Source organism: Tachypleus tridentatus, chromosome 2 (assembly GCF_004210375.1).
Source record: "Tachypleus tridentatus isolate NWPU-2018 chromosome 2, ASM421037v1, whole genome shotgun sequence".
NCBI classification, from domain to species: domain Eukaryota; kingdom Metazoa; phylum Arthropoda; class Merostomata; order Xiphosura; family Limulidae; genus Tachypleus; species Tachypleus tridentatus.
The window spans coordinates 32,437,267-32,450,059 of record NC_134826.1 but is presented as its reverse complement, the minus strand read 5'-3'; positions in this window follow the sequence as shown (position 1 = coordinate 32,450,059).

Sequence of the window (12,793 nt, the reverse complement as noted above, 5' to 3'; positions counted from 1 at the left end):
ATGTCATCACCACAATAATGTGGCTGAATAATATCAACATCACAAGCTTCACGTTCATCACTGACACCAGTGAATGACTGAGTTGGTGACTGGGTTGCATCATTAGCAGTTTCTGAAAACAGAAATAAAGTTTTGGATTCAAATAACCAACAGTGGAACTAATATTTGTTGTAAACTACGAGTTGAAAAGAAGCTGGTGTCTTATGACTTGTTTATTGTTGAAATTTATTGCCAGCAAGTAACATACACTTGCTGTAAAAAATCAGGCCGACAAAACCGGACACTAACAACATGGTTTCAGGTTTTCAATTGCAGAGCATCAACATAAGCTACTGCATGTGACTATTTCAAGCCAAAAATGTTAATGCTAAAGCATTAAGTACTATAAGAAGTTGCGTTATGATTATATAAGCATAATTTTGCAGGTCACGAAAATAGAGTGGTTGGCTGAGCTTCCTCGAAACTCGGAAGCAGAACTATAAAGTGATTGTTGACACTTTGAAACTGGAAAATTAAACCATATTGTTAGTGTTTGCCTTTGAAATAAAAAACCAAGAAGAAGAGAACACAACTAAGTACCATATTTTTGTTTACCTGTATATTCTTTCTTTATTATTATAAGATTATTTAAAATGTAAAAATTAGTCATTTAATAGGTTATATTAGAAAAGATAATGAAAAAATTCTTACGAGACATACTCCTGAATAGTTCGTACGTTAGGTTATTCAATACGGTAACTTGAGCTACGAGTTCGAGGAATGAGTTTACAACTTGTGTGGTAGAAGTATTAATTAGTGAGGTCTTCAAATTGATTAAATGTGTATAGAGTTCGGAAAGAAAAAAATACCAGACAAAATTTAAAGTTTTATAATAAAAAAGGTTTGATATTTATTTCGAAAGTTTAAAAATAGTATCACGAGTTCCAAGTGAAGAAAAGTATTCTTAACCGTAACATAAAAATAAATTTACACACAGAGTGGTCAACAGTCTGTCTCAAGATTTTCATGGGCAAATTTTAGTAAAAGTATTTAATTAGAGAACTGTTTTTCTGCACAGAAGACATGCAATGTTTACTGTAAGTTTGCCAAATTTTATGAAGGTACAGAGAACATATTAGAAGCTACAGTATAAAAACTTAAATGGTTAATTTGAGGTTACGAACTTGGTCGAATAGGCTGAGTCGTAGCAAAATGGTTAAGGGTTTACTTATTTTATACCAACGAAAGCTTCGATTTTTTTGTTATGAATTTTAAATTTATGTTTCGGAGGTAAGGTTTGTTGGTTTACGGTTTTGGTAGAAATATAAAACTGAAGCAGGTTTATTTAGATGTCCCTTTTTGTAAGTAACTTGTATCATATGTGGTGAAAATGTTACCCTTTTCTGCTTCAACTAGTATAAATTGTTTTGTCTCATATATTCTCGCCAAGTCATACAATGCTTGTCTCCACTTCTTGTCCCTAATAATTTAAGATAATAGACTAGAGAGGAGACAGCTAGTTAAGAGTACCCATTGCCAGTCTTAGACTACTCAAATCAAATTATATAAATCCATGGCTCCAAAATATTGAGACCCTTTTCTTATAACAAAAAAAAGATACGGACCATGGCCCCTCATATCCACAGTCTGATATGCCAACCATTAAGCTACTGGGAAACTTTGTTAGAACATAAAGTACAATTAAAATTATTAAACACAACGTTTAAACCTCTCCGCATAGTCGGAGTATTAAAATACCCTGGTTTTGTTATTCTCAAGTTAAAAATTGTATGAAACTAAATACTAACTTGAGATATAGATTTAATCTTTAAAAAATATCAAGGTGGGATTTAATATTTCATTCATTTTCTAGATTGTGATATGTCCTAAATTTTTTCAATAGCTGCGACACTTAAAAGAGTTTTGGTAGAGTTAATTGTCTTTATTGTTGTAGGAATTTAATTTCTCTATTGTTCTATATGTTAGCTTAAAATGATGTTTTTTTTCTAATTTAAATCGAGACCCTGTAGTTAAAAACATTTATGAAATAGAACACTTTATACATATGTTTTTCATTAAATTTTGTTAAAGTTGCAATCTGGTTTACTTTTAATTAGTGGCTTTGATTGTTCAAAAGAAGATGGTGCACTTGAAAAAAATAATCTAAATTTTCGTAGAAAATAATCAGAAGTGTCCAGACATTCAATAAACATTTTCTCTAAATTGTTTGAAATTACAAAAATAAATTATATTATTCTTTATTTACTAATTGGAGAATGCCTTCATTGATCCTTTTTATTTTTCAGCTTTTTAATCCTTCTGTTAATTAACTTTAAAGTCATATTTTTCATTTTGATTAACCATTTCTGATATATGTTTTATGGTGTTTACCTTCTATATAATCGACATTCTTCTGATGAAGTGTTAGCATTTTTGGCTTGAAAAATGTGTATGCACTTTACAATTGGAAATCCGAAACCATAGTACTACTATTTGATTTCGTAGGTCATTCCTCAGAGTAGGTAACTGTGACTTGTTATCTATAAATTAGATAGTGTTTGACAATAGACAATAACAGAATATTGTTGGTCAACTACAGTGAGTATACTATAAGAGTGAAAAGTTATAATTGTGGTTAACGCTTGTTAATCGGAAAACTACAAAATTTGACTAGGAACGTTTATAGCTTTCGAACATTAGAAACCATTCAACTTCAGTGAATTAACTTCAGACGTTAGCATTTCTACGAGGACATTAAATATCTTTGTTGGTAAAAATTCAGCTTATAAATGGCGTGCGGCTAGCCAAGTTAGCTCGAGTAAGCGAGGTGTAACAAAATCAACTCAGAATTAATTTGCTCCTCGTGGACTTGGATCATCGAACAAATACTCAGTCCTAGACCAGATAGAAGGCTTACTATAGTTTGTGATTTTATAAGACTCTTATATATAAACCAATATTTTAATAACTATTTGTTGTAACCGTTATTATAAAATGTATTGTTGTTTGTGTATAAAAATATAATTGTATTAAGAAAGAAAATTGTGTGTATCAGTTTTGCTGGCAAATGACATAAATGTTGACACACATTGAGATTCAATTGACTCTGAATTAAAATTTCCGGTTATTTGAAATCTTAATACGTCATAACGAACAAGCATAATAAATTGAAGAACTCATCTGAGATTAATTATAATATGTAACATAATAAATTATGGGCTCGAGTCCGAGATTTGAATCGGAGACAAAATTCGAAATAAATTCAAATGCAAATCATAATTAAATTTATATACATCACTGTCAACAAGATTTAATCATGTGATTATCGAAGTTTTCTTGAATCACCCTCCCTCGAACAACTATTATAAAAAACAAAATATAATTGCTCAAAATTGTCAAAATCTTAGAATTAATTTTAAGAAATGAATAAGAGAAAATAAACTACAAAGAGTATTGTTGAAATATTAGTCAATGATGATTCATTATCTGAAGAATCGTGGTAAAGACAAGCTAGAAATCCAGTTAAAACTCAAACAAATCGATCTTGAACCGGCCCGCATCAGAGCTTAGGAAGAGATATATGTATTATTTTTATAATCTTTCCTGTCACGAATTCGAAAAGATTAGGTGTTTAAAGGGGCCCATTTCCGGGTTTTTTAACTGATTTCCATATATTTGCTCATACTGATAGTATAACAGTTATCTTTAGCATCTAAACTTCAGTAGCCAGATTTTTTTCTTTTATTAAAACTTTACTGTTTAGATTCTGGTAATAAATCAGCAAACACTTATGGTATTTTATTATGGAAACAATCAGAGGAAGAATAGTACCCACTGAGATAGTTAAAATACAGACAACCAATAAATGTTTTTGGTGTTACCTTTAATCTCAGTGGATTTACATCAGACATTAGTATTTTTACAAAAACATTACGTATTTTCAGCTGCGGAATAACTCGGCGTATGACTGACAAAAAAGAATATAGAGCTAGCTGCTTTCTGATAAGTTAATTGTATCTATATCAACCCAAAACAAACTGGCTCATCGTGAACCCTCGATATTAAGGAATTTCCAAAACAACAAAAAAAGGTAGAACACTTAATATTACACGTATTTTGTAAAACCTTTATACAAACATTTTATTTCAAATGACCATTATTTCATATTGTCCTGTTATCTGTGTATTAAACTATATTTGTATTAAAAAACTGTGCGTATCAATCTTGCTGTCAAATGTCATCTATAACACTTATTGGATACTTACTGATAGTTATTTAACTTCTAAATCTAAATTATCATTTATATGTCTGTTTTTCCTACAGCAAAGCCACATCAGGTTATCTGCTGTGTCCACTGATGGGAATAGAACCACTGATTTTAGCGTTGTAAATTCGAAGACTTACTGGTGTCCCAGCGGAGGACAATTATTATTTGACTCAATTTCAAGCTATTCGAAATTATAATACGTTATAATTGGAGGCTCATCCAGGATAAGTTGCAGTACAAAATATAATAAATTGGGGAATTGTGTCATAGGTTTGAATCAGAGACAAAGTTCGATCAAAATTAAAACTCAAATTATAATTCAATTTATATTTACCAGTGACGACAATATTTGATCATATTTGGTTGTAAGGATTTTCTGGAATCACCTTGCCGCAAATTGGAAACATATAGCATAAGTGAATTGCTCGAAACTACCGAAGTTTTAGAGCAAAAAACTAAAACATCGATAAGAATAAATGAACTAAAAATCGTATTACTGAAATATGAATCGATGATGATTTGTTGCCTGAGGAACTATTAGGAAGATACACAAGTCTCCCCTATTCAGTGTTTAGCCATAACGATGAGCTAGGGATTCACCTCAAACTCAAACACAGCAACCATGAACGAGTTCGTATCAAAACCAAATGAAAAAACAATAAGTTGGTATCGAAGCAAAAAAAAAATAAGAGAGAAAGATCAAGCTCGTTTTGAAGTTGAAAGAACAAATAAACGTTAGGGGTCGAACAAGCTCGCATTGAAACAGATAAAGAAACTAAGCTGAAAGAAATGGAAATTAGACTTAACTACAGTCAACTAAGACAAAATGAAAACTGTTAATTCAATCGATCTTTTAAAGTGCAATGAAAATTAATTTGATAAATATTTCCAAAATTTTGAGAAGGTTGCCTAAACCATGAAATGGCCCACCAGAAATGTGTTTTAACTAGTAAAGTACAAGAAGCCTATGCTGCTCTCTTTACAATATTGTACGAATTATGATAAGGTTAGTAGCTATTCTCAAAGCATACGATTTAGAACTGGAGGCTTATTGCCAAAGGATTTGAGGTCATTGCAAAAAATACAGTCGAACTTATATGGAGTTTTCTAACGAAGAGAAGGTATATTTTGGTCAATGGTATATCTCTATGCACATTGGTAACAGTTTCGTGGATCTAAGACAATTATGTCTAATGAGGAATTTAAATGTTATGCAGGTGACCAGATTAAAGTTATTTTGACAAAAAGAAAGTTGAAACACTATAGGAAGCAGCTACTCTTTAACGCTATAATACATAAACACCACTTTTCACAAATATTCCAGATATCTCTGCAAAACCCTGTGTTTGTTTAATTCACCAATATTCAGGATTCTTCTAAAAATCCAGCAGTTTATAATCTTCAGAAATCGAGATAGACTTTCATCAAAACCATCAAATCCTCTCTGTCATTTTTGTGAAAAAATCTAGTCAAGTTATATCTGATTCTAAGTATTTGAAAAAAAATGAGTTAAGACCCAGTGCATTTGTGTCCAAATATGGACATAATTTACCATCTCACTCGATCTTGTTGGTTCTGCCACTGATATAAAGGCTGGTATAATCAGGGAGGAATTAAGACCTTTTATACTTGTTGGTTTTGTGTCATTAATAAACGACATTGTCTATCCCATACTAATTTGTATTCTACATGATTATTGGGCGAATCATTCATTGTTGCCAGAAGATATATTGCCTTTGGGTTCGAGTTATGCCACTGGTGAGTCTGTTATTGCTCAAGGTATTGAGGATGGCTTTGTTAATGTTCTTCTTCATAACACTTATCTTTTACCAACGAATAGTGAAATTGACTGTACATTATAACGCCCCTACAGCTGAAAGAGCTAGCATGTTTAGTGTGACGAAGATTCGAACACGCAACCTTCAAATAGCCCGGCATGGCCAGGTGGGTTAAGGCGTGCGACTCGTAATCTGAGGGTCGCGGGTTCGCATCCCGGTCACACCAAACATGCTCGCCCTTTCAGCCGTGGGGGCGTTATAATGTGACGGTCAATCCCACTATTCATTGGTAAAAGAGGAGCCCAAGAGTTGGCGGTGGGTGGTGATGACTAGCTGCCTTCCCTCTAGTCTTACACTGCTAAATTAGGGACGGCTAGCACAGATAGCCCTCGAATAGCTTTGCGCAAAATTCAAAAATAAACAAACAAAACAAACAACCTTCAAATTACGAGTCGAGCGCCCTAACTACCTGGTCATGCTAGGTATAGACCTGAATTGTGAATGATTGCCCTATGGCGATTCCTTGGTGAGTCACAATGATGGACATAAGAGATGTAGTTTAACTGGCGAAGCTTTGTTTGCTTTAAATAAATTTATTTCTGAGAAAGAAAATGGTCTGCAGAAATTTTCAGTCCCAAAAAATAAACTGGAGAAAGTAACAAATTGTTACTTTTTTTTAAAAACGAAAAATGAAGATCACCAGATGTGCCAGCTTCAGAGGAGTAGGCTATACTTTACCTATATGTTGTTCCGAAAGCATATTGTTCTGAAATATTGAAAGTTACCAATGAATTCATCATGAGAAGTTAGTTACGTGTCAACAAAAAATTATTAAATATTTATATGGGCCAAAAATTAGACTCTGTTTTTCTCAGTTTGTAAAACTTGTGCTACCTATTAGTTGGTCGCGTTGCTTTATTGAAACCTATCACAGCTTTCAAATAATCCTTCAGTCCTGTGATTGTTTATTTTGTTGGATCTTTACCAAAAATTCGACCAGAAAGCCGGTATTTGTTGAGTATCATAAATGCATCCACTTGACTACCTGAAGCTATATCTTTGAAAAACGTTTTAGCCCAAAAAATATCTAAAGCTTTAGCTAATTTCTATACTTTTGTTGACTTTCTCACAGAAATTCAGTCTGATCTGGAAGCAAATTTTATGCCGGGATTGTTTCGTCAAGCTCTTTATTATCTCGATGCTAATATCATTCAGCATCACAAGGTGCTCTTGGGAGATTACATTCCACCGTGAAAAATATGATACATATTTACTATCTCGATAACAAGAAGGACTAGGATGAATGAGTAAAGTTATTATTGTTGTTCCTCCTCATAGTTCAGTTCAGGAGCCATTAATGTTTACCATATTTGAGTTGCTAATTGGCCATTCAGTCTCCTTTGAAATTGTTGAAGAAACCATGATTGGAAGATGTTCTGAAAGAAATATACTTATTTTAATCCAGACTTTTACACACTTGTGAATTGGCTCGGGAAAGATTTAAGTCATTGCAAGCTAAAATTAAAAACATTTATGACCGTAAAACTAAAGAGCGTAAGTTCTGTCCTGGTGATATGTTTTTAGTATTGTTACTCACTATGTGAAATCCACGCAAAGCTACGTATCATGGTCCTAATTTAATAATACAGACTACATTTTAAAAACACCTGATAATCAAAAGGCTACCCAGCTGTGTCATATTAATATGTTGAAATTTTCTCAATCTGATAATCATTTGAAAATATTTTAGCCTTTGAGTGTCCATTAAGTTGTAAGAGCATTTATTTGGATTACATGATGTTTTTGACAAGCTCAGAAAATTTGGCAAAATGTCACATTTGTAAAGTCTACATTTCTTACTCAGAGTCTTAGATCATGTAGACCGCTAGTGCCAAGTTTCTCCAATTCAAGCCAAGGTTGAGTTTATTGTGAACTATCCAATTTATATCAATAAAAAAAAAAACATTTATAACATTTTTGGAAACGACTAGTTATTATAGAAAGTTGTACAAAATTTTTGCTCACATCACTGTATCATTCACAAAGCTATTAAAGAAAAATCAGAAGTTCAAGTGGTTTGAAACATGCCAGTCTCATTTCAAAAAGGTCAAATGTTTATTGTGTGCGTATCCTGTATTGATGCCACCCGACTTTCACAAGCCTTTTGCATCAGCTGTTGATGCTATTCTATTACAATCAGATGACAAAGGTACCGAACACCCTGCTTATTTTTAAACGTCTAATTGTCTCACCAAAAGAACTATTCTAGTGAGGAAAAGAAATATTGGTTTTATTGTTAGCTTTAGAACATTTCAATATGTATCTATCTACATCAAAACAATCTGTTGTCATCTAATCGGATCATAACTTGTTAGCATTTATGAACCCAATGAAGGGCAAAAATGAAAGACTGTTAAGATGAGTTTAACATTACATGAGAATAAGTTGAAGATAATCCATGCCAAAGGTATTGATAACATTTGTGCTGATACACTTTTATGTGCTATATAATTTTATGATCATAAGGTTATTCGTATTGTTTTTGTTATGCACTGTCATGATTATTGAATTTGTATAATTATTTGCTAATGTATTCCATTGAATGTATTGTTGTTAATGTAAATACACACACACACGCATATACATACATTATTTCAGTTAAAATTGTCTGATGCATATTTTCAATTCTTTAATGAGGGAGGTGTGACAGATTTCTGCCACATATCTATTTCAATACTGATGCTTGCTTACGTTTAATTGATATTTTGAAATGTACCTAACTTATACTGTTATAACTATATAGCAACATTTCCTCCTATCGATTGAAATTGAAGAAAATTCTTGGATACAAAAATCAACAATATATGTGTTTGTGTACATAAACACTGGTGTACCGTCTATATCATTGTGCAAGTTTTAATTTCTGGAAACTCTCATCACACCTATAAATATAACCAACGCGACAGGCCAAGAGATTGTATGTATTATTGATTTGCTATATTTTTACGAAAACATTACATAACTTCAGGAACAGAAAAACACAGCGTGTATGCTGTGAAGAAAGAACTAATAGCTAGATTTAATATTAACGTAAAATTAATTCACTCGTCTTGAATCTTCAATATATTATCAAGGAAATTTCGGACAAAATAAAAGATTCAATAGTGGGTGTAAATTTGTAAATCTTTTGCACATAAATAAATGTGCAGTTGTATACAATTTCACAAAATATGCTCGAAAGACACAGGCAAGAAATGGTCTGATTAATCTTCATTTTCACTGGTTTTAGAGCCTCATTCGCCAGAATATATCCAAAGCTTTAGTTGCCAGCAACTTCTCGTTGAATCGGGCGAAGAATTGTCATGTGGTAGCAACGAAATGAGACTGAGTTCCTTGTAGGTACAAGAGTTATTAGCAAACTGGTAGCCTTTCAGGATTCTGTACATTTTGAATGAAGCTAACGCTTCGATACAAGTTATAAGTTGCTGAAGAAGCACAGTTTCATTTGTTTCTTAGCACTGCCAAATGGGAAAAGGTGTTTATTTCCAATAGAAGTTCAAACTTGGTATATTGAAAATGGAATAATAGTAGACGTTGTCATAAAGTTTCACTTGTGCATCAAATGGATTTTAGTTCTGCCAAAAAATAAACAGTGTGCTCAAGAATAGTGCTGTGCACATGTAGATGTTATTATTAAAGTAACAGTGCTTCAAACATACTATAAATGCAGGCTAGTGATTGAAAAAAATTAAGTATGTGTTCTGTAGAACTGAATCCCGCAATCGTGTCGTCTACATATCGGCAGCGGTATAGTGGTGGATGTAATGCTATGTTAATTGCTTGTGTTTCAACTTGTGTCATAAAAATATTGACTAGAACTGGTGATACTGGGTTGCCCATGCTTAGGCCATTTGTTTGTATATAGTTGTGGATGTTGAACATGAAGTTTGTCTTCATCCTGGTGAATTCTATGAGAGTTGCTAATTGGTTGCTGGAAATATCTATTGATGGGTTAGGGTCTCGGATATAGAGTTCCAAGGCTATCTTGCAGGCTTCAGCGGTTGGGACTTCTGTAAAGAGGGATATAACATCGAAACTGGCTATTAAGGCTTTATGATTAAGTTGATTAAGATTAAACTTGAAATTAAAAGAGTCTTTGATGAATGAGCTGGCTGATGTTACATATTTGGACAATGGAAATCAGATTCAAAGTACACAAAAAGTCACATTCACACATTTTCGAACACTGCAAACCAAATAAACACAATATAACTATATAAAACACCCAAATACTAAATAAAGAAACAAACATAAACAAACGCAAAATTAAAAAAGCCTTACTTATACAACAACTCAAGCCTAAAATAAACCAATACAGAGGAACACCTTTATACCCATACTAATAAGTATAATCAAACATCTAAGCACACCCTCTACATTCCTACACTCAATTACACAACTGCCTTGAAACATGTAGTCAGCTATCGGTCAGTTACCACTTTATTTCTTTGTGAAACTTAAGATGACCGAAGAGGGTCGAAACGTTGTTCGCTCCTCTACATAGAGTTTTCTCTATCCATACCAGCCATTTTTACATGTATAATTCAGTAATTCATTACTATTAAAGTAACCTGTTTTAAATAAAATAACAATTGAGTTACTGGTTTAGTTCTGTGGTATGTGTTTGTGGGACCAGATGGGCAAATGCATGGAACAATAGTTATATATTCAACACAACTGACACACATGCTACACAAAAACAGTGCATAGCTGTAGTGAGAGTACAAGGGAAAACACTGTGATGAAAAGGATGCTAGTGGATCGTAATTTGCTTAATTGTCTTCAGTAGTAATTATCAAAACCAAGAAAGATATCACAATGTACTGTGTGAACTATAGATAAGTGCTTCTCTTCTACTACTAAAAAGATGTACGTTTGTTTCCCATTAGTTCATCATAAAGAGTTTGACTTTCAGATACCGGCATGTCAATTTGGGTGATGAAAGTGTACCTAAAACCGAATTCTGCCTTTGTTACGATTTCATATCAAATGACATTTCATGTCTTTGACATGGGTAATGCACCTTATTTTGAGCCATTTATGGAATGGATATAACAAGGGAGATATCTTATTAATTATAGAAGTTTATGTGTGGCTGATGCCAAAATATGGTAAACGTGTATCAATGGTTGAGGAAGAAAATGTTCCATTAGAACCTAGAGTAGAGATGAAGTGTCAATGTAATGTAAGAGTTCCACAGCTAACTAGGTTTGCATCAAACAGTTTATGATCACTAAAATATTCCTTAGTTAAGGTTTCAGTGTTAGTTTGTCTTAAAGAAGATAGTCCATATACCATGGATACTGATACTAATGCTAGTGAAATAGAGAGAGTATTGAAAAATGTAAGATGTGGCAGAATGTATGCTAGTAACAAAGTTATAGCTCTTCAAGACATGTGTTACATAAACAAGGGAACACTTGTAATACTTTACAGGAATTACTGCTTCTACATTTGCGGGATGAACTCCGTGAATGATAATACAGAAACTCAATAAATAGCAAATGAAAAAATTAAATTCACTGTAGACACTAACTGAAATCTGCATGGTAAAACATAATTGTCAAATACAGAGAAGTTAAATATATAATTTTATAAACTATAGCTCTTGTTTGGGCAGTCATAGATATAGCAATGGATTTTACTACTGTTACAAACAACATAACCATATGCCTGATATGTGATGTAGCTAGGTGTTCCCAAATCTCTTGAGCAGGAGATACTTTGATCTTTGCATAATTGAGGGTCTGGAGGTTATCAGGGACTTTATCGTACTTTATGAAAGTAATTTTTCTAGGATAATTCATGTTCAAGCACTGAGAAATGATGCAAACTATATATTTTGGTTGTTTCCCAGAGGAAACTTTGGCCACACCATGAAAACCTCTGGTATAGAGTTATAAGTTTTTCTTTACTAGAAATAGCCCCGTTACTTTCATGTAAAATAAAAAGCGCGATTGATACAGGCTTGTAATTACCAAATGCTTTATCAAGTAGGCTTAAACTCATTGATTAATAATTTAGTGCAACCCATCACTGATGCATCACATGAACAGTGAATAATTGAAAACTCCTGGAGAAATACACATAAACCAAGAAGCTAATTAAGAATAATAACAGTTTGCATAGTTGTTTAACCCTCCCTAGACCAATGTGTACCCTTCAGGTGTTGGGTACACATCTGCATATCAAGTTACAAACTTTAAAGAAAACTATAATTCTAACTCAATTCTTTACTCATAGATATTTATCTTTTATACTGGATAGTTTTACATTATATAACATTCATTTAGTATATTTCACAAGAAAATTTTAAAAAATCCAACTTTCATTTCCGCACAGTTCTCTAGAGTTCTGCATGTGAACAATGTATTTGCCTTTTTCTTTCTGCCCATCCTAAATATTAGGTTTGCATTTTTTAACAAATTATTTTCCATATAGAATATATATATTTCACGTTCTTTTTTTCATGACCCTTCTTTTCTTTATTCTCCTGAATAAGAATAGTCCACTATTCGAAAGCGCTTGAATTTTGGGTCTACTTTGAAAACATTACATTTCTTCTCTGTCAGTAATATTATTACTACAAGTACCTCTTTTTTTGTCGTGTGGCAGTAACGGGTCTAATTTCTCAAATGAAAGTTCAGCTTTGAGAATAGCTAGAGAGCAAGGCTGAAGAAAGGTTAAAAGAAAAAGCTCTAATCTATCT